The 24,371-nt window shown below is 37.3% G+C and overlaps 1 pseudogene; it reads right to left on the bottom strand.

The window, feature by feature from the left end:
• Nucleotides 1–1,630: 1,630 nt before the first annotated feature.
• LOC148196555 (uncharacterized) overlaps nucleotides 1,631–24,371 on the bottom strand; it is a 44,114-nt pseudogene continuing 21,373 nt past the window's right edge.

Below are 24,371 nucleotides of genomic sequence, written 5' to 3'. Positions count from 1 at the left end.
ATGCATGTTCAAATCAAAAGGTCTTTTATGGATGTAATGGGGCCAAGGACAATACATTGCAAACTAGTGATTAGGAGTAGGCTTTCTTCACCGAGACATCGGGTTTAAGGTAAATTAAAAAGTGGCATTAACATTAATGAAGAAAGATGAATTCTTGAATATATGAGAGTGGATAGGATTAATTGAAAACCCCAACAACATCATCATTCCATATATTTCAATCACGTTTTGCTTCTTTTGTCCAATTGATCAATACATGCATTCATATTTACATTTTAGTATTTGCATTTAAATCTACAAGAATTCGTTCACAAGTCTAATTTAATCAACAAATCACATAACTGTTTAGGCCGTGAGTCCTTTGGGAAATGATACTTGGTCTTACCATTTTATTATTACTTGATACAATTCGGTTACACTTGCCGAGGGTTAACAGCACTACGCACGCAGGATCCTCATCAACCAAAAACTCATAATGAATATTGTAATCAGTACAATCTGTAGTAGAGCATGAGGCTTTGGTGCTCAAACGAGGTGTAGTAGGATCATCTGTAGGGGCGTCCTCCTGCTGTGACTGTTGTTGTTGCTCTTGTTGTTCTTGTTGTTGTTGTTGTTTTTCTGTTGTTGTTGTTGGGTGATATCGCAAGTTTTTCTTTGATCAATCTTAAGCGTTCACCCATGCTTTCCTCTAATTCGACTTGCACCTATTGCCTGATGTTACTAACGATTTCCTGAGGCACGACTTCTATGCTTCTTGGTTTAGGGCCAAAGTAGTCCCTCAATCCAATAGCTCCTCCAACAGCACGCACACGACCTGGACGGTCTAGCCGACCTGTGGTTGCTACTAGGAGGTCCTCCCTACCTTGTGCCACAAATGTGCCTTGACTATATTGGTCAACCAAGTCATCCTGCATATCATAATGAAGTTAGACACATTAAAAAGTTTGTTACAAATTTTTTTTATGAACTATGGTAATCAGTTAAAAGTTTCTACTTACAATTCTCTCTGAAACCTCCTGAGCAGACTGGGATGTAAACTGGCCATTGGACTTTGTTCGTGCAACCTTCCACAATTCATGTCTGGCTGGTGGAGGTGCTAGATCAAGTGACTCAAGACCTAACTCCTCAGCGTGACGTTTTCTCATCTTTTTCTCTAATAACGCATAACCACCATGTGACAGTACGTGGTGTATCATTAAGCTTCTGCCTCTGCTGGGCGGCTATCCTTTTCACCTATGAAAAAATGAAAATCATTAAGCATAAATCACAACTTAACATCTTGTGTGACTAGAGAAAAATATTAAAAAACATACCTGGCAGTCAGGAGTAAGTCTAGATTCTTTAAACTGCACCCACTCCTCCTAAGTTATTTTATATTGTGTACAAGGAGTGTCATTCTGTTTAGAGCCAAAGACGTATTGACGTGTCATTCTTGTCTTGAAGTCCCTCTACCGGACTGCAATGTGGGATAAAATCTTCTTCCTTATCCTCTCATCATTAGGGATATCCCAATTTTCCTATTAAAAACAAAATTAATGTTAAAGCATGATCAACAAAAATAAGTCAAGTAAAACATCTTAAACGTACCAAAATATCCTGCCATAGTAGATTTTTGTCAACCTGTGGGACATCATCTCAACAAGTAGCGACAATAGGGGACATGTGCTTTTGCCATCACGCCCAAGTAACTCCTGAACGATGCTGCATGTGCCCCAATACGCACAAATGTTCGGGGATCAAACTCCACCGTCACTGGTTTCTCATTAACCCGACGGGATGTGACATCAGGCATCCGAGTCACAGATCTACCCCCTCCTCCCGTCGGACCAGATCCAGAGCTCGTCATACCTGTTTACAAAGTGTTAGTTAATTATAGTTAGAACAGACAAAATAAATAAATTGTACAAGTAATTAAAACAATGTTAAGACACCTATTTATCCCATATGCCTTCATTGGGATCACATAGAGTTGCATGTATTTCATCGGGTACATCATCAACCTTATTTTCATTGGTTCTTGATGAGAAGGAGCTTATCTCAAGTATATCGAGAGAGTCTTCATCATCAGTTGTGTGCATGGCTCTGCCTTCCAATACCACTGACCATTTATTATTCACTGGGTCAGTGACGTAGAATATTTGTCTTGCTTGACTAGCCATAATAAATGGTTCATCCATGTAACTCATTTTGTTAAGATCCACCAAAGTGAATCCGAGGTCTTATGTCACCACACCAGAATTACTGTCAACCCATTTACACTTGAAAACTGGAACTCTAAAAGTGACATAATAAATTTACCAAATTTCTTGTATTATTCGAAAATAACTGATTGATGTTGTAATTGGATTCATATGCTTGGAACTGGAAATTGTACAACCTCAGCTTGTAGGGTAACTCCACTATTTTGAACTCTACTTTTATCGTATTCCTCCTTTGAATAGAACAAGTAATTGTTTATGTAATAGCCGCCAAAAGTGATCACATTAGTGTTAGGTCCACGAGCTAGTCTCAATAGATTTTCAGAAACATTCGGAGTCGCATAAATCTTTTTCTTAAACCAAGCTAAAAAGGATTTGTTATGTTCACTAAGTGTCCACTTTTCACTCATACGTGGATGTGCTGACTTAATTTCATCAATGTGTTGTGAAATGTAAGGAATAACATCCTCTGTGTTGTTTAAAATGTACAAATGTGCTTGATTAACTTCTTTTCTACTAACACTTTCAATCCTTACTCCTCGAACTCCCTTTCCTTCACGTCTGTTTTCATGTCTTTTCTTTGGAAGTCTTATTGGGTCACAACTTGGCATATAACTTGAGCATAATTCAATGGCTTCCTCTGCAATGTAGCACTCTATAATCGAAGCTTCCAGTCTCAATTGATTCTTAACATATCCCTTTAAGATCTTCATGTATCTTTCAATCGGGTACATCCACCTCAAGAAAACCGGCCCACATATTCGAATTTCTCTCACTAGATGGACAATCAAATGAACCATGATATCAAAAAATAAGGGTGGGAAATACATTTCCAATTGGCACAATAGTCTGATGGCCTCATTTTGCAAATCATCTAACTATCGAGGATCAACAACTTTCTTGCAAATGGCATTGAAAAACAAACTCAAACGTGTGAGAATACCTCTAACAGAGGCAGGTAATATGGCTCGAAGAGCTACTGGTAAAAGTTGTTGCATTAAGACATGACAATCATGAGACTTTAAACCAACCAACTTCAAATCTTTCTTAGAAACAAGGCTACTAATATTCGATGAATAACCTTATGGAACCTTCACACTATGTAAACATTGACAAAAAAATTGTTTTTTTTTTGAAAGAGTGTGACAAGCTGGAGGAAGATAGGTGCGTCTTTGATGAAAAATTTATGAACATCGAAAAACGGCGCCACAAACTTGTTTAACAATCGGCAAGTGTGACCAAATCATATCAAGTAATAAAACAAGGTAAGACCAAGTATCGTTTTCCCAAAGGACTCACGGCCTAGTTTAGCTATGTGATTTGTTGATTATTTAAGACTTAAGAACAAATTGATTGTAGGTTTAAATGCAAGAAACAGTAATTAAATATGTATGCATGAATGTTGATCAATGGAAAAGAGGAAAACAAACACTTTAATGAATTAAATGGATGAGTATGTTGTTGGGGTTATCAATTTCATCTTATCCACTCTCATATACTTTTAGGAATTGCTAATGCCACTCTCTAAATCACCTTGCAAGAAGGCCTATCCTTAATTACGAGTTCATACAATTCCTAGCATTCCTAGTAATTAGTTCTGAAGTGTAGGAGCTTAAAGGCAACCAATATGCTATTGGGAGAAATTCCCCGGATCTAGATTTCCCCGTACGTTCCCATATCGACAAAATCAATAATCATGGCAATGAATGAGTTAAACAAAGCAAGCAATAAGCAAAGAGGAAAAACCCTAGCTAAAGATGAAAGAAAGCATATATCTTAAAATAAGACGTTAAAATAAATTCCATATATGAGAGTTTCACAAGACTACATTGATTCCCCAATAACAATACAAGGTTTAGTTCACCATATTCAAGGTGAAACTAGATGAACAATAATGAAAGAATGAAAGATAGAACCCTAGAAAGAGGAGGCCGTAGCCTGAGCATCCAAGATCTTCCTTCAAGGGGTGGAAAAGAGAGTGTTTGCTTCGTCTCTGCCAAAGATACAAACCCTAGGACGTCCTAAAGCTTATATACTATTCTAAAATTATAGAAAATTAGGCCCAAGCCCAAAATAGTGCCACTCAACGGTAAGTGCGTGAGTTGTTTTTCTCCCCTCAGCGACCTTTTCACCCCTCAACGGAGCCAACGTGGGTTTCTGAGTGCCGCTCAACAGTAAACTGCCGCTGCGCGGTACTTGCGGCTTCTCCTTTTGCACTTTTTGATGTCTTTTTTGATTCCATCTCTATCCTTCTTCACTTCTTTCACCAAATTCATCTTAAAACCTGCACAAAAACACTGAAATCAAGCATAAACCTGTCCAGCTCTCTTATTTCTAAAAATATAACCAAAAGTATGATTTCAAGCTAGTTTCTAAGTGTTAAAGGTTGCTTTTAGTATCAATTTTAAGCATGAAAATAACAGTTTTTCAACTGTTATCACAACCCCAAACTTAGAACTTTGCTTGTCCTTAAGCAAACAAGATGTAACTCAATCTTCTACCAATCCTTATAATGGTTCACTCATTCAAAAATCTTCTTTTCAAGATAAGTAAAGACTTCAATCAAACTCATGACAAAGATTTCAATCAAGATGTGCACATGCTTTGGTGTTCACAAAGTCACTTAATATCCAACAAATGCTATTTTTCATGAATGATCAATCAACTAAACATGGATGTTCATGTGTTCAATGAATATTTCCTCACTAGGTAAAGTGTTTCACTCAAACACAAGTGTATAAGAGGTAATCACTCATTCACTTTACTATCACAATGTCACATGAATTGACTTTGCCTTTCGTTTAACCACAATCAAATAAATTCACAAGCATGCATCATCACAAGGACTTTTCAATGGCTTGTAATGTGGCTGGGCTAACAAGAAAATTGGTTTTTCTAGATCACAAAACCCTTAAGTTAATAGAAACATATAAACACAATCATTCTTATTTATTCCCAACTTTCTTTTGCATTGAGCTTTGCTTTTTCTTTTCTTTTCTTTCTTTTTTTTTCTTTTTCTTTTAACATTATTATTTCTTAGCACTTAGCTCAATGCTTTCAATTTCCCTTTCTCTTTTCCAACAACCCCAAACTTGAACATTTGTCAATACCACAAAATATTTTCTACTTAACTCAAGGTAAAGCTTTTCAACTAGGGTTTTCAAATCATGTTCAAGGCTAAGGGTTCAAATGATAGAACACATAGTGTTCTCTTTTAGTGGGCTAAATTTATGAATTTGGCTAATAAAAGGGTTATCAACAAATGCCCTTGATCATATGATGCAAACAAGCAAGTAATTCAATCATAGAAAACCTGGGCAAAGTCATTCATGCTTTCACAGTAATAGTATTCAACAATAACAACTCTGGAGCTCAAAACCTCACATATAAGCTCATTCACATTCCACATATAATATCCTGCTTAGAATCATAATCACAATCACAACATCTTGCATTTGTTCACAATGCTTGTGAACCACCTGTATAAGCATATAATGTGCACATTCTCAACATCAATCAATATCAAAGCATCATCAGGCATTACTTATCAAACAACAATCATAAGCAAACCATCATAAAAGACAAAGTTTCCAATTGAGTACATCAAATCCTATTCTAAAAAAAAAAGTGATTGATAAAACAAATCCTACTCTAGTGCTTTGAAAAACTCAGCCCCATCAATGATGCTCTCTCCCAACCCTAAACTTAGATGGAAAACTAGTGAGTAACTGAGTGGAAGGGAGATTTTCTAAAGAGGAATGAAAGGAAAAATGTAGAGAACCTTTTGAAAAAGTATGTAGGAGTGTGTGTGGAGAAAAATCTGAAAAGATAAACTAAGGCGCAACTTAGGGTATAAAAATACCCTAATGGGCTCGGATTCCGCTTAGGGGCAACCTAACCCCAATCTGCGACACTACCGCTCAGCGACCCTTTCGGGAAGTGCTCTTCTTCTTCCTAGCTTAACCTAGGTGCTTCCTACTGATAACAGTTGAAAAACTGTTATTTTCATGCTTAAAAGTGATACTAAAAGCAACCTTTAGACTTAGAAACTAGCTTGAAATCATGCATTTTGTTTATATTTTCAGAAATAAGAGAGCTGGACAGGTTTATGCTTGATTTGAGTGTTTTTGTGCAGGTTTTGAGGTGAATTTGGTGAAAGAAGTGAAGAATGAGAGAGAGGACATTAGAAAAGACAAGAAAGAGTGCAAAAAGGAGAAGTCGAAGGCACCACTCAGCGGCAAACTACCGCTGAGCGGCACTCAAGAGGTGACGTTGGAACCGCTGAGGGGCAAAATGGCCGCTGAGGGGAAGAAAGAAGACGCGTAACCACCGCTGAGCGGTAAATGGCGCTGAGCGGCACTTTTTGGGCTTGGACTTTTATAATCTTTTGTAACTCTAGATTAGTATTTAAGGGCTTGCACGTCCTTTAGTTAGTATCTTTGGCAGAAACGAGGCAAACACTCTCTCTTTCACCCCTTTGAAGGAGGATCTTGGATGCTCAGGCTACCTCTTCACCTTTATTGGGTTTATTCTTTCATACTTTCATTGTTATTCATCTAGGTTCACCATGAATATGGTGAACTAAACCTTGTATGTTTGTTGGGGAATCAATGTAATCTCTTGAAGCTCTCATATATGGATTTGTTGAATACATCTTTGAATTAAGACATATGCTTTCTTTTCATCATTAGTTAGGGTTTTTCCTCTTTGCTCAATGCTTGCATTGTTTAACTCATTCTAATGCATGATTATTGGTTTTGTTGATACGGACACGTACGGGGAAATCTAGATCCGGGGAATTTCTCCCAATATTTTACTGACAATATTATATTGGTTGCCTTAAGCTCCTGCGGTAATGAACTAATCATTAGGAATGCTAGGAATTGTATGAACTATTTGATTAGGGAGAAGCCATCTAGAATGGTACATTAGTGAGTGGCATTAACAATGATGATTTGAAAGAGGAATTCCTAAAATATATGAGAGTGGATGAGATAAAATTGACCCCCAACAACATATTCATTCATTTAATCCATTGAAAGTGTTTATCTTATGTCTTTGCCATTGATCAATTCATGCATACATGTTTATTTTCGTCTTGCATATTAAAATTTCAATCATTGTTTTCTTAAGTCTTAGCTAATCAAGAAATCACATAACTAAACTAGGCCGTGAGTCCTTTGGGAAGAACGATACTTGGTCTTACCAAGTTTTATTACTTGAACGATTCGGTCATACTTGCCGATTGTGAAACAAGTTTGTGACATCATATTTTGGTGCTTACAAATTTGTCCATCAAGTTTTTGGCGCCGTTGCCGGGGACTCGTGGTTTAACTGGTTAATTTGTGTGATTATTGATTATCTTTGACTTATTTTTTTTATTTTATTTTAAATTTCGAATTTTTATGTTATTTTATTTTTCTGTTTATATTTTTCAGTTTGTATTTTATTTGATTTTATTTTATTTTTTTTTGTTTTCTGTTTTTCTGTTTTCTGTTTTTATTTTCTGTTTTTTATTTTTCGGTTTTTATTTGATTTTATTTTATCTTTTTAGATTAGATTTTATTTTATTTTATTAGATTTTATCTTTTTATCTTTTTAGGTTAGATTTTATTTTATTCTTATTCTATCTTTTAGGTTAGGTTAGATTTTATTTTATTTTATCTTTTAGATTATGTTTTATTTTTTAGATTAGGTTTTATTCTATTTTATTTGATTCTATCTTCTAAATTTTTTATCTTCTTATATCTTTTGAATCTCTATCTTCTCCTATATCTTTTTGTGCTAACAATTGTTTTTAGGGTTTTGTGCCTAATGTCTGCAGAATGCAATTTGGTCAAGAGTTTAACTATAGGGGCACTCAATTCTACCAAAGTAATCTCAACCAATGGTGGGAACCTCACTCAAGCATGGATCAAAGCCAATTTTGGCAAGCTGCTGGACAATTTGAGAACCAACCACAACAACAATGGCAGCAACAACCCTTTCTATCAGGAAGTTTGGATAGGTTGGAGGACACCCTTCAACGATTTTTGAAAAATTCCGACTCTACTCAGAAAAGCATTGAAGAATCATGTAAAAGAATGGAGATGCAACTTCGTCACATTAGTCAGATATTAAATGATGATGTTAATACTGATGTTAACCTTAAGGAGGAAGGGCAAGTCATTATCACTAAAAGTGACAAGATTCTTGATGAGGAAAAATTAGAGGGAGATGAGGAAAAAGAAGAGAGAAAAGAGAAAGAAGAGTTGAGTGAGAAAGATAAAGATGAAGAAAAAGAAAAAGAATTGGTTGAGAGAGAAGAGAGAAAGAAAATTTGTGTGAAGATAAAGAAGTTGAGGAGAAAAAGAGAAAGGAAGAAAAAAATAAAAGAAGAGAAAAAGAGAAAATTTAGGGAGAGAAAAAGGAAGAAAAAGAAGATGAGAGGAAAGAAGAAGAAATCACATGAAAAATCACATCCTCATCTAAAGAAGAATCATAGGAAGGAAAAGAAATTTAAGTGCTTCATGGAAATCTTCAAGAAATTGGAGATTAAAGTTCCTATGATTGAGACACTGCAACAGGTTCCTGGTTTGATCAAATTTCTGAAGAAGTTCAGTAGGAAGAAGAAGAAAAAGAAGAAGGAACTTGAGCTTTACTGGGTCAAGCTAATGACGTTAAAAGAGCGCTTGCTGGGAGGCAACCCAGTGGATTTAAAAACTTTTGATTTGGTTTTGTAATTTATAATTTGTGAACATTATTCTGGACATTATTTTGTTGGATCTAGCATCTACTGAAGGATGCTAGGTGATTAAGTATCTACTGAAGGATACTAAGTTTGTAACACCTACTGATGGGTGTTGGTGAGAAGATTTTGCACCTACTGATGGGTGCTGGTAAGTTTGAAACACCTACTGATGGGTGTTGGTGGATTTTGGGTCAGGCTCGTGACGTTAAACAAGCGCTACCTGGGAGGCAACCCAGTTGATTGATTGTTTTTTGTTTGTTTATTTTAGTTAGGGTTTGCATAAGCATTTTTAACATTGAATTGCAGGGAACCTATGAGGGGTATGCTAGGAAGGCACGTAGGTCAAGAAAAGAAGGAGAGGAGCACATCACGAAAGTGCCGCTGAGCGGTATTTTACCGCTGAGCGGTACTCTCGCAGACTGGGCTTTAGTTCCCCTTAGCGGGACCCGAGCCCATTAGGGTATTTTTATACCCCAAGCTGCGTTTTAGGGTTTATTTCCAGACTTCTCTCTGCACAAACACTTCCACACACCTTCTCCTAGGTTTTCCACATCTTTTTACTCTTCCCTCTTTAGAAAATTTCTCTTCCACTCACTTTTACACTAGTGTGCTATCAAAGTTTGGGGTTGGAAGAGAGCATTCTAGTTTGGAAGCATTCTCATATCATCTAGCATCTCCACCCAAGTAAGTAAAATGCATTTTGTTCATTCTAGGGTTCTTGAAATTGACTGTGATTGTCAAAGCATGAATACTTAGGGGTTTTAGTTTCTATGCATGATTTGATGATATATTTGATGTTTGAACCGATTAAACTGCTTGATTATGAACTGGAAAACTGAAAATTGCATTTGGGTGGAGTTAGGACTGTTTTAAAAAGAGATTTGCAAAAATCTGCAGATCACCGCTGAGCGCCATTTACCGCTGAGCGGCACTCTGCCAGATTTGTTTTTTCTGGTTTATTGCGTGTTTGAATGTGGCACTGGTGGCGCTGAGGGGAAATTCTGGCCCTCAGCGGTGGTTTAGCTTCGAAAGGAGTTGTGTTCTGAGTTTACTAATGATGAACATCATGTTCTGTGGTTTTGGATTTGTGTTTGAATGCAGGAATGGCATCCTCTTCAGGAAAGAGATTGAAAACCATGGCAACCAAGAGGAAGGAAAAGGAACCAGAGCAGCCCCATAATGGCAGGTTCCTCTCTAGGAAACATGAGAAGCACTTTAGGGTGGTTCAGGACAGGAGACTTCTAATGGAGAGAAAGGTTGGAATGATACCTAACTTTGCTCCTCAATTTGGAGAGCAAGTGTTAGGGAATGATTGGGGAAAGCTAGCCACCTATCCAGCACCTGCCAACATAGCTGTGGTCAAGGAATTCTACACCAATGCAAAGAAGATTGGTGATCATCCAGCTGAGAATTATTTGGGCTATGTTAGAGGCCATGCTATCAGGTATGATCCTGACTCCATCAATAACTTCCTGGATACTGTGTGGGCTGGTGAGCAATGCCAGTTTGCTCTTAGCATGGAGGAAGGTGCTGACTTTGAGGATGTTGAGAGAGTATTGTGCATACCTGGAGGACACTTTCAAAGGAATAGATCTGGAGCAGTGGTTAACATTAGGAGGACAGACTTGACTCCTCTTGCAAAGTATTGGATGGCATTTTCTCATGCCAACATTCAGCCATGCTCACATGTGTCAGATATCACTCTCAGCAGGGCACTATTCATCTATTGTGCTATCAGAAACTTGAATGTTAATATTGGGCAAGTGATAGCTGATGAGATTAGTGTGTGTGCTAACACCTCAAACAACAAAGCACCACTGGGACATCCTTCTTTGATCACTCACCTTTGCAAGCTAGCTGGGGTGGATACTTCTGTTCCACCATTTGAGAGGCCAAGAAAAGCTATAGATGAGGCCTATTACAGACAGTACTGTGGAGGAGAGGAGGCAGCCCAGCCAGTGCCACCACGCCAGGCTCGTAGAGAGAGAAGGCCAGCACAGAGCAGGACTTCTGCTGATACTCATGAGGCAGAACCATTCCAGATGAGGGACATGTATATGTCTCTTATAGGTGCTCAGTTGCAGTCCATCCACAGAGGGCAGGTGGCCACGGCTGAGATGATAGTGGGGATGTATGATACCCCTCCAGCACACAGGTGGACTATGGATGAATTTCATAATGTGGTAGCTTGGCCAGAAGAACCAGTATATGGAGGAGCTGGAGCAGCTGAAGCTTCAGCCAGAGATATGGAGGAAGATGAAGCAGAGGAGGAGGATGCATTTGAAGATGATGATGAAGAGGAAGAGGAAGATACAGAGAGCTCGGACTGATGAGGAGCTGAGATAGCATTTACTGATGAATGCTATCATATGATTATGCTTTTGTGGTTTAAGTTTTCTGAACTTATTTGTTTTTGTTTTTAGATTAGGGTTTGATGTACTCTATTGAACACCTGGTTTGTTATGATGGTTTGCTATTAACTGTGATTGTGTGATAAGTAATGCTTGATGATGCTTATTGATTGATTGATGTTGAGATGATGTGCACATTAAAATGCTTATACAGGTGATTCACAAGCTTTGTGAACAAATGCATAATATCATGATTGTGATTGTGAAATTAAGCAGGATGTGCATGTCAAATGTGAATGAGCTTATATGTGAGGTTTTGAGCTCCAGAGTTGTTATTGTTGAATGTTATTACTTTGAAAGCATGAATGACTTTGCCCAGGTTTTTTATGATTGAATCAATTGCTTGTTTTGCATCATATGATCAAAGGCCGTGTTTTTGAAACCCTTTTTATTGGCCAAATTCATAAAGTTAGCCTTCTAAAAGAGAACACGTTGTGTTCTATCCTTTGAACCCTTAGCCTTAAATATACACTGAACACCCTTGATTGAAAATCTTTACCTTGAGTTAAGTAGAAGATCTTGTGTGGTATTGTTAAATGTTCAAGTTTGGGGTTATTGGGGAAACATGAAAAAGGAAAAGCATTGAGCTAAGAGCTAAAAGTAAAAATATGCAAAGAAAAAGCAAAGAAAAGAAAAAGAAGCAAAGCTCAATGCAAATGCAAAAGAAAATTCAAAGGCAAGTTGGGAAGAATAAGAATAATTGTGTTGTTATGACTCTCTTAACTCAAGGATTTTGTGATCCAGAAAAACCAATTTTCTTGTTAGCCCAGCCACATTATAAGCCATTGAAAAGTCCTTGTGATGATGCATGCTTGTGAATGTATTTGATTGTGGTTAAATGAAAGGCAAAGTTGATTCATGTGACATTGTGATAGTGGAGTGAATGAGTGAAACACTTTACCTCTTATACACTTGTGTGTTGAGTGAAACACTTTACCTAGTGAGGAAATATTCCATAAGCACATGAACATCCATGCTTAATTGATTGATCATTCATGAAAAATAGCATTTGTTGGAATTTAAATGACTTTGTGAATACTAAAGCATGTGCACATCTTGATTGAACTCTTGGTCATAAGTTTGAGTGAAGTTGTTACTTATTTTGAAAGAGAGGATTTTTGAATGAGTGAACCATCATATGAATTGGTTGGAGATGGAGTTACATTTTATTTGCTTGAGGACAAGCAAAGTTCTAAGTTTGGGGTTGTGATAACAGTTGAAAAACTGTTATTTTCATGCTTAAAAGTGATACTAAAAGCAACCTTTAGACTTAGAAACTAGCTTGAAATCATGCATTTTGTTTATATTTTCAGAAATAAGAGAGCTGGACAGGTTTATGCTTGATTTGAGTGTTTTTGTGCAGGTTTTGAGGTGAATTTGGTGAAAGAAGTGAAGAATGAGAGAGAGGACATTAGAAAAGACAAGAAAGAGTGCAAAAAGGAGAAGTCGAAGGCACCGCTCAGCGGCAAACTACCGCTGAGCGGCACTCAAGAGGTGACGTTGGAACCGCTGAGGGGCAAAATGGCCGCTGAGGGGAAGAAAGAAGACGCGTAACCACCGCTGAGCGGTAAATGGCGCTGAGCGGCACTTTTTGGGCTTGGACTTTTATAATCTTTTGTAACTCTAGATTAGTATTTAAGGGCTTGCACGTCCTTTAGTTAGTATCTTTGGCAGAAACGAGGCAAACACTCTCTCTTTCACCCCTTTGAAGGAGGATCTTGGATGCTCAGGCTACCTCTTCACCTTTATTGGGTTTATTCTTTCATACTTTCATTGTTATTCATCTAGGTTCACCATGAATATGGTGAACTAAACCTTGTATGTTTGTTGGGGAATCAATGTAATCTCTTGAAGCTCTCATATATGGATTTGTTGAATACATCTTTGAATTAAGACATATGCTTTCTTTTCATCATTAGTTAGGGTTTTTCCTCTTTGCTCAATGCTTGCATTGTTTAACTCATTCTAATGCATGATTATTGGTTTTGTTGATACGGACACGTACGGGGAAATCTAGATCCGGGGAATTTCTCCCAATATTTTACTGACAATATTATATTGGTTGCCTTAAGCTCCTGCGGTAATGAACTAATCATTAGGAATGCTAGGAATTGTATGAACTATTTGATTAGGGAGAAGCCATCTAGAATGGTACATTAGTGAGTGGCATTAACAATGATGATTTGAAAGAGGAATTCCTAAAATATATGAGAGTGGATGAGATGAAATTGACCCCCAACAACATATTCATTCATTTAATCCATTGAAAGTGTTTATCTTATGTCTTTGCCATTGATCAATTCATGCATACATGTTTATTTTCGTCTTGCATATTAAAATTTCAATCATTGTTTTCTTAAGTCTTAGCTAATCAAGAAATCACATAACTAAACTAGGCCGTGAGTCCTTTGGGAAGAACGATACTTGGTCTTACCAAGTTTTATTACTTGAACGATTCGGTCATACTTGCCGATTGTGAAACAAGTTTGTGACATCATATTTTGGTGCTTACAAATTTGTCCATCACCTACCCATGCCTCTCACTTATTCCCTGCAATAACATGTTCAGATTACTCATGCAAAATCCTATTATGCAACTACAGCAGAACAAACAAAAATATAATCAATCAACTGGGTTGCCTCCCAGGTAGCGCTTGTTTAACGTCACGAGCCTGACCCAAAATCCACCAGCACCCATCAATAGGTGCAAAACTTTCTTACCAACACCCATCAGTAGGTGTATAAAAACATAGTATCCTTCAGTAGATACTCTTCCGCCTAACATCCATCAGTAGATGTAAACCCTATAACAGACTTATAACAAAAACAAAAATACCCAAAAGTTCAAAATTACATCACCAAACCAAAAATTAAAAGTTCTTAAATCACTGGGTTGCCTCCCAGCAAGCGCTCTTTTAACGTCATTAGCTTGACCCAATAAAGTTCAAGTTCCTTCTTCCTGGTTGATGTCCATATTCCACCAACTCCTCAACTGCTTCCGGTGTATTGTTTTGACTCTTCTAGAATATGGAGACTCTATCTCTATCATCTCCTTTTCTTTATAGCCTTTCACAACCCACAATTTGTTTTTGACTCTCACAGGTGTACCCAGTTGGAGTTGTTCTTTCATCCAGTCATCAGGAACTTTCCTTCCTCTTCCAATCTTTTCTTTTTCCAGTACCTGAAACAATAAACAATGTTTACCTTTAACCTTGGGCTTTTCATCTTGAGAGCTAGTCAGGAGTACATCTTGAAATGCAGCTTTATGACTAGCTTCTTCCTCCTGCATCTGCCTCTCTTCTTTGAAGACATCTACAACAACTCTCTCTTCTCTGTCTTGGAGCACCACTATACCTTCGTTCACATCAATGATAGCTTTGGCCGTTTTCATAAACGGTCTTCCAAGAATAATGGGTATCTTTTCAGTCTCCATCTCCATCACCACAAAGTCTACCAAGAACTGGAGTTTGCCCACACAAACTATAATATCTTCTGTGATTCCACAGGGTTCCTTTGAAGATCCATCTGCCATTATTAAGTTAACCTTTACAGGCTTCACATCAACCTCACCGATCTGCTCCAATAAAGAATAAGGTATCAAGTTAACACTTGATCCTAAATCGAGTAAGGCCTTGTTTATCCTCTTCTTCCCTATTGTGCATGGAATGGAGAAACCTCCTGGATCTTTTGCCTTTGGAGGGAATGGCTCCTTTTTAATAGCTTTATACTTCTTTGTATCATCATCTCTACGCCTTTTCTTTATAGAGACTTCTTCCTCAGGTTTAGTATAAACTGCAATTTGTTGTAATATCTGATTCCAAGGTACATCATTGTCCACCATCTTGAATAATTCTGTAAAATCAAATTGCTTCTCTTGATTTATTGGAAAAGGAAAAATATCATTACTCTCTATCTCTCTTCTCTCTCCTTTCTCTTTTCTCTCTTTTTCTTTTTCTCTCTTTTCTCTCTCTTCTTTTTCTTTCTTTTCTCTCTTGTCTTTTAACTCAACTCTCTCATCATTTGTAATCTCCACCACTTTGCATTCTTCCCCGGGGTTAACCTCAGTATTAGCCCCAAAATTTTTGTTTGGCCTCTCTTCCAACTGCTTGGTAATCTGACCCATTTGAGTCTCCCAATTCTTAATAAAAGCCTCAGTGCTCTTTTGAGTAGACTCAGTTTTCTGTATGAACTGATGAAGAGTTTCTTCCATCCTTATTGACCTTTCATTTAGTATAGAAATCTGTTGCCATAAGGTTGGTTGTTGCTGCTGCTTATTGAATTGCCCAGTTTGTCCAGCTTGCCCAGTTTGTCCTTGACCAATGCTTGGGTGTGGTTTCCACCCTTGATTAAAATTCCCCTGACGGTATTGATTGGCCATGAAGTTTACATCCTCTAATGCTTCTACTGGAAAAGCGCATTAACCATTGATATGGTCACCTCCACATAATTCACACAACTGTGATTGAGCCTGCGCAACAGTCTTTAACTCTTTTGGTAGTTGTGCAAGTGTTTTCGTAAGAGTCTCCAGTTGTTGAGTTAGTATCTTATTTTGTGCTAGCAAGGCATCATGGGTTTGTAACTGTAGAACTCCTTTTTGTTGTATAGGAGCTCCTCTTTCACTGTTGAGTTCATTGTCACTAGTAGCCATATTGTCAATGATTTCTGTAGCTTCCTCTGGAGTTTTCCATTTGATATTTCCTCCTGCTGAGGCGTCAAGAATCATCTTAGTTTATGAACCAAGACCTCCAAGGAAGGTTAGGACTACTTGCACATCATCAAAGCCATGCGTGGGTGTCTTTCTTAATAAGCATTTATACCTATCCCATGCATGCCCCAGTGATTCCTCCATGCCTTGCCTGAATGATGAAATCTTTTGCTTTCCTTTATTTACTTTTGATTGTGCAAAGTATTTGTTTAGGAACTTGGTCACCACTGCTTCCCACTCTGTAAAGCTTTCTTCTGGAAAAGAATTTAACCAAAGCTTAGCATTGCCTCCTAGTGAGAATGGAAACAAGCTAAGTTTGATTGCTTCATCCGGCACCCCATTTATTTTCACCGTGTTGCAGATCTCATTAAAAGTTGTGAGGTGCTCATATGAGCTTTCGTGAGATAACCCATTAAATTGATTACTCTTCACCAGTTGAATTAATGCTGGCTTAACCTCCATGTTGACTGCATTGACCCTCGGTCTTGCTATGCTGTTAAAGTGTTGAGGTCCAGCTATATTTGTGTAATCTGCAAGAGTTCTTCTGGCATTATTATTCTCCATATTTTCAGTGCTATGGTCAGAACCTTGTGGTGATGGTTGTAACAGAGTTTCTGGAGGAGGAAAAAGTTCTCTAGATGTACGGATTCTTCTCCTCCGTCTACTTGATAACAGTTGAAAAACTGTTATTTTCATGCTTAAAGTTGATACTAAAAGCAACCTTTAGACTTAGAAACTAGCTTGAAATCATGCCTTTTGTTTATATTTTCAGAAATAAGAGAGCTGGACAGGTTTATGCTTGATTTAAGTGTTCTTGTGCAGGTTTTGAGGTGAATTTGGTGAAAGAAGTGAAGAATAAGAGAGAGGACATTAGAAAAGACAAGAAAGAGTGCAAAAAGGAGAAGTCGAAGGCACCGCTCAGCGGCAAACTACCGCTGAGCGGCACTCAAGAGGTGACGTTGGAACCGCTGAGGGGCAAAATGGCCGCTGAGGGGAAGAAAGAAGACGCGCAATCACCGCTGAGCGGTAAATACCGCTGAGCGGCACTTTTTGGGCTTGGACTTTTGTAATCTTTTGTAACTCTAGATTAGTATATAAGGGCTTGCACGTCCTATAGTTAGGCATCTTTGGCAGAAACGAGGCAAACACTCTCTCTTTCACCCCTTTGAAGGAGGATCTTGGATGCTCAGGCTACCTCTTCACCTTTATTGGGTTTATTCTTTCATACTTTCATTGTAATTCATCTAGGTTCACCATGAATATGGTGAACTAAACCTTGTATGTTTGTTGGGGAATCAAAGTAATCTCTTGAAGCTCTCATATATGGATTTGTTGAGTACATCTTTGAATTAAGACATATGCTTTCTTTCATCATTAGTTAGGGTTTTTCCTCTTTGCTCAATGCTTGCATTGTTTAACTCATTCTAATGCATGATTATTGGTTTTGTTGATACGGACACGTACGGGGAAATCTAGATCCGGGGAATTTCTCCCAATATTATACTGACAATATTATATTGGTTGCCTTTAAGCTCCTGCACTCATGAACTAATCATTAGGAATGCTAGGAATTGTATGAACTATTTGATTAGGGAGAAGCCATCTAGAATGGTACATTAGAGAGTGGCATTAACAATGATGATTTGAATGTTGAATTCCTAAAATATATGAGAGTGGATGAGATGAAATTGACCCCCAACAACATATTCATTCATATATTTCCTTGAAAGTGTTTATCTTTTGTCTTTGTCATTGATCAATTCATGCATACATATTTAATTTTCGTCTTTGCATATTAAACTTCAATTATTGTGTTCTTAAGTTTTAGCTAATCAACAAATCACATAACTAAACTAGGCCGTGAGTCCTTTGGGAGAACGATACTTGGTCTTACCAAGTTTATTACTTGAAACGATTCGGTCATACTTGCCGATTGTGAAACAAGTTTGTGACATCATATTTTGGTGCTTACAAATTTGTCCATCACTACTCTCGTCTAAACCTTCAAGAAGAGGTTCTGCAGTTTTCTTGCTTCTAGTTCGGATTGCTTCCTGCATACACAAGAAAACAAAACCCTAGAAAAATTGGTTAGCACAAAAAGATATAAAAGAAGATATAAGATTAAAGATAAGAAGATAAAATAAAAACAGAAAATAAAAATAAAATAAAATAAAAACAGAAAATAAAATAAAATAAAATAAAATAAAATAAATAAAAACAGAAATTCAAATTTCAAAATTCAAAATTCAAGTCAAAGATAATCGATAATCACACAAATGAACTAGTTAAACCACGAGTCCCCGGCAACGGCGCCAAAAACTTGATGACAAATTTATGAACACCGAAAAACGACGCCACAAACTTGTTTAACAATCGGCAAGTGTGACCGAATCGTATCAAGTAATAAAACAAGGTAAGACCAAGTATCGTTTTCCCAAAGGACTCACGGCCTAGTTTAGCTATGTGATTTGTTGATTATTTAAGACTTAAGAACAAATTGATTGTAGGTTTAAATGCAAGAGACAGTAATTAAATATGTATGCATGAATGTTGATCAATGGAAAAGAGGAAAACAAACACTTTAATGAATTAAATGGATGAGTATGTTGTTGGGGTTATCAATTTCATCTTATCCACTCTCATATACTTTTAGGAATTGCTAATGCCACTCTCTAAATCACCTTGCAAGAAGGCCTATCCTTAATTACGAGTTCATACAATTCCTAGCATTCCTAGTAATTAGTTCTGAAGTGTAGGAGCTTAAAGGCAACCAATATGCTATTGGGAGAAATTCCCCGGATCTAGATTTCCCCGTACGTTCCCGTATCGACAAAATCAATAATCATGGCAATGAATGAGTTAAACAAAGCAAGCAATAAGCAAAGAGGAAAAACCCTAGGTAAAGATGAAAGTCTTTTAATTAAGACTTATGCTTTCTTTCATCATTAGTTAGGGTTTTTCCTCTTTGCTTAATGCTTGCATTGTTTAACTCATTCGATGCATGATTATTGGTTTTGTCGATACGGGCACGTACGGGGAAGTCTAGATCCGGGGAATTTCTCCCAATTTTATATTGGTTGTCGTTAAGCTCCTGCACTTATGAACTGATCATTAGGAATGCTAGGAATTGTATGAACTCGTGATTAGGGAGAAGCCTTCTAGAAAGGTACATTAGAGAGTGGCATTAACAATGATGATTTGATTGTTGAATTCCTAAAATATATGAGAGTGGATAAGATGAAATTGACCCCCAACAACATATCCATACATAAATTTCATTGAAAGTGTTTATCTTTTGCTTTTTGCCATTGATCAAAATTCATGCATACATATTTATTTTCTGTCTTGCATTTTAAACCCCAATTAATGCGTTTGTAAGTCTTAGTTAATTAAGAAATCACATAACTAAACTAGGCCGTGAGTCCTTTGGGAAGAACGATACTTGGTCTAACTAAGTTTATTACTTGAACGATTCGGTCATACTTGCCGATTGAAAACAAGTTTGTGACATCATATTTTGGTGTTCAAAAATTTCTCCATCAAGTTTTTGGCGCCGCTGCCGGGGACTCGTGGTTTAACTGGTTAATTTGTGTGATTATTGATTATCTTTGACTTATTTTTTTATTTTATTTTTAAATTTCGAATTTTTATTTTATTTTTCTGTTTTTTATTTTTTTTTTATTATTTTCTGAATATTATATCTTCTCTTATATCTTTTTGTGCTAACCAAATCTTTTCTAGGGTTTTGTGTTCTTGTGTATGCAGGAGGCAATTCGAACTAGGAGCAAGAAAACAACAGAACCTCTGCTTGAAGGATTAGAAGACAGTAGACGGAGGAGAAGAATCAGAACATCTAGAGAACTTTTCCCTCCTCCGGAAACTCTGTTGCAACCATCACCACAAGGTTCTGACAATAGCACAGAAAATATGGAGAATAATAATATCAGAAGAACTCTTGCTGATTACACCAACATAGCTGGACCTCAACACTTTAACAGCATAGCTAGACCTAGAGTCAATGCAGCCAATATGGAGGTCAAACCAGCACTAATCCAACTGGTGAAGAGTAATCAATTTAATGGGTTATCTCATGAAAGCCCATATGAGCACCTTACTACATTTAATAAATTTGCAACACAGTGAAAATCAATGGGGTGCCAGACGAAGCAATCAAACTTAGTTTGTTTCCTTTCTCATTGGGAGGCAATGCTAAGCTTTGGTTGAACTCTTTTCCAGAAGGAAGTTTCACAGAGTGGGAAGCAGTGGTAACAAAGTTTTTGAACAAGTACTTTCCACAATCAAAGGTGACAAAAGGCAAGCAAGAGATATCTTCATTTAAGCAGGGCATGGAAGAATCACTGGGGCATGCATGGGATAGATACAAAAGTCTGCTAAGAAAAACACCCACGCATGGCTTCAAAGAAGAAGAAGTAGTCCTAACTTTCCTTGGAGGTCTTGGTTCACAAGCTAAGATGATGCTTCATGCCTCAGCAGGAGGAAACATTAAATGGAAAACTCCAGAGGAAGCAACTGAAATTATTGAAAATATGGCTACTAATGACAATGAACTCAACATTGAAAAAGGAGATTTTAGTCAGAAGGAGTTGTTACAATTAAATGAGGCTTTGCTTATTCAAAATAGAATTATCTCTCAACAGCTTGAAGAAGTAACTATGAAACTTTCTCAAATACCACAGGAAATACAACAGGTCTCAATGGTTCAAGTGCAACAACCAAAATGGCAGATGCAATTTACTCCAGTTGAGAAAACAACAAAGCTTGAAGAGACTTTCCAAAGATTCTTGAAGACGAATGCGTCTTATTGTCATAATGTGGATGTTGCATTTAAAAAATGGAGGTTTATGTTGAGAGAATAGTTGACGAGATGAAACATGATAATCTGGAAAGGAGTGTAAAACTGTTGTGACTAGAAGTGGTAGAGTGTTAGAGGAGAGACAAAAAGAAAGAGAAGAGAAAGAAAATGAGAGTGAGAGTGAAAAAGAAACATGTGAGTGGAAAGAAAGAGTTGAGAGAGAAAAAAGGAAAAAGAAGAAGAGGAGAGGAGAGAAAAAAAAAGAGAGAGAGAGAGAGAGAGACAGAAAGAAAAAGAGTATGAAAAGCCACTTCCTTATCCAAAGAGTTATTCAAGGAAGGAGAAAGAAAAGCAGTTGGAAAGATTCATGGAATTGTTTAAGAAGTTGGAGATCACTATACCATTCTCTGAAGCATTGCAACAGATGCCAGCATATGCGAAATTTTTGAAGGAACTCCTCACAAAGAAACACAAGTACATTGAGAAGGAAACTATCAATATACAGGGCAACTGCAGTGCAATCATACAGAAACTACCTCCTAAACTTAAAGATCCAGGAAGCTTCACTATTCCATGCACCATAGGAGATGTGAAAGTTGGAAGAGCATTGATTGATTTGGGAGCTAGCATTAATCTAATGCCGCTATCCATGTGCAGAACAATTCAGGGGCTGGAAATTAAACCAACCAGAATGGCTCTTCAATTGGCGGACAGGTCTCTTAAGTATCCATATGGAGTGGTTGAAGATGTTCTAGTGAAGGTTGACAAATTTGTATTCCCAGTGGATTTTATTGTGATGGAGATGGAAGGAACTAGTGATGTTCCTCTTATTCTTGGGAGACCTTTTATGAAGACTGCTAGAGTTTTGATTGATGTAGAGAATGGTAAGCTTAAATTGAGAGTTGACGATGAAGAAGTCACTTTTGACGTATCCAAGGCCATGACATATCCAAATGATGACAAAGCATGTTTTCAATTTGATGAACTTGACGAAGTTTGTATGGTGCAAGAAAGGATGGTGCGAAATATTTCTCCATTGGAAAAAACTCTCATTGATGCATGTGAAGATTTAGATGAAGAAGAAGAGAAATTGATTGATGAATGTCTGATGGACTTGGAAACATTGAAAAAGAGTCCAGAGGAAGATCCAATATTTGAAATAATTGATAAGGAAGAAACAGTCAAAACACAGACACCAGAATTAAAAAGATTGCCATCACATCTGAAATATGTGTTTCTAGAAGAAGATGGAACAAAGCCAGTCATCATCAATAACTCTTTATCTCTACAAGAAGAAGAGCAATTGATAGAAATTCTGAAAGCCAACAAAGAAGCAATTGGGTGGTCAATATCAGATCTCAAAGGTATTAGCCCAACTTACTGCATGCACAAAATTTTTATGGAAGAAGATTATAAACCAAGTGCTCAACCACAGAGAAGGTTAAATCCTGTTATGAAGGAGGTTGTCAGAAAAGAAGTGTTGAAACTGTTAGAAGCTGGTATCATCTATCCAATCTCTGACAGTGAATGGGTGAGTCCAGTACAGGTGGTTCCAAAGAAAGGTGGGATGACAGTAATTTATAATGATAAGAATGAACTTATTCCTACTCGGACAGTTACTGGTTGGCGTATGTGCATTGATTACAGGAAGCTGAATAAAGCTACTAGGAAAGATCATTTTCCTCTTCCTTTCATGGATCAGATGCTAGAAAGGTTATCAGGGCAGGCTTTCTATTGTTTTCTAGATGGATATTCTGGATATAATCAAATTGTGGTGGATCCAAAAGACCAGGAGAAGACGGCTTTTACTTGTCCTTTTGGTATCTTTGCGTATAGAAAGATGCCTTTTGGATTATGTAATGCTCCAGCTACGTTTCAGAGGTGTATGCAGGCAATTTTTGCGGATCTTTTAGAAAAATGCATTGAAGTATTCATGGATGATTTCTCAGTTTTTGGAAATTCTTTCCAAAGATGTTTGGCTAATTTGAACACTGTCCTCAAAAGATGTGTTCAGACAAATCTTGTTTTGAATTGGGAAAAATGTCATTTCATGGTAACTGAAGGAATTGTATTGGGGCATAAAATCTCTGCTAAAGGAATTGAGGTAGACAAAGCTAAAGTAGAAGTCATTGAGAAACTACCTCCACCAACAAATGTAAAGGGGATTAGAAGTTTTCTTGGTCATGCTGGGTTTTATAGAAGATTCATCAAGGATTTCTCAAAAATTGCTAAACCATTGAGTAATCTTTTGATGAAGGATGCACCTTTTGTGATGAATGAAGATTGTTGAAAGCTTTTGACACATTGAAGAAGAAGTTAGTGTCAGCTCCAGTAATTGTAGCACCAGATTGGAATCAAAACTTTGAATTAATGTGTGATGCAAGTGATTATGCAATAGGAGTTGTCCTTGGCCAGCGGAAAGAACAAAAGTTTCATCCAATTTATTATGCTAGCAAGGTTCTGAATGATGCTCAATTGAATTATGCTACAACCGAGAAAGAATTTCTTGCTATTGTGTATGCTCTAGAGAAATTTAGACCTTATCTTATTGGGTCCAAGGTAACTGTCTATACAGATCATGCAGCTATCAAATATTTGTTGACAAAACCAGATTCTAAGCCACGTCTGATTAGATTTTACTATTGCAAGAATTTGATGTAGACATCCGTGATAAGAAAGGAAGTGAAAACTTAATTGCTGATCATTTGTCACGGTTAGTCAATAATGAAGTCACTAGCAAGGAGTCTGAAATCTGGGAATCTTTTTCAGATGAATCACTCATGTATATTCAGCAGAGACCCTGGTTTGCTGATATGGCTAATTTCAAAGCTGCAAGGGTCATGCCGGAAGACTTAACTTGGCAACAAAGAAAGAAATTTTTGCATGATGCCAAGCAGTTTGTTTGGGATGATCCTTATTTGTTCAAAATTGGAGCAGATAATCTTCTGAGGAGATGTGTTACAAATGAAGAAGCAGAAGGAATTCTCTGGCATTGTCATGATTCACCTTATGGAGGACATTTTAATGGAGAAAGAACAGCAGCAAAAGTCCTTCAATCAGGATTTTATTGGCCAACTTTGTTTAAAGATGCTCATAATCATGCTAAAAATTGTGACAAATGTCAAAGAGCAGGGACAATCACTAAACGTCATGAGATGCCTTTACAAGGTATTTTAGAGGTTGAGGTTTTTGATTGTTGGGGTATTGACTTTGTTGGACCCTTCCCTCCATCTTTCAACAATGAATATATTCTGGTAGCAGTGGATTATGTGAGTAAATGGGTGGAAGCATTAGCTTGTCCTAAAAATGATGCTAGCACGGTAATTAAATTCCTGAAGAGGCAGATATTCTCACGTTTTGGCACTCCAAGAGTGTTGATCAGTGATGGAGGATCTCATTTTTGCAATTATCAGCTAGAGAAAGTACTCAAACACTATGGAGTAAAACATAAGGTAGCTGCACCTTATCATCCACAAACCAATGGACAAGCTGAGGTATCTAACAGGGAGATAAA

This window comes from Vigna umbellata, chromosome 6, assembly GCF_029865625.1.
Source record: "Vigna umbellata cultivar VRB3 chromosome 6, Vumbellata_1.0, whole genome shotgun sequence".
Classification (NCBI taxonomy): Eukaryota; Viridiplantae; Streptophyta; class Magnoliopsida; order Fabales; family Fabaceae; genus Vigna; species Vigna umbellata.
The sequence above is the reverse complement of the archived record's forward strand: the minus strand, read 5'-3'. Positions and strand labels throughout refer to the sequence as shown.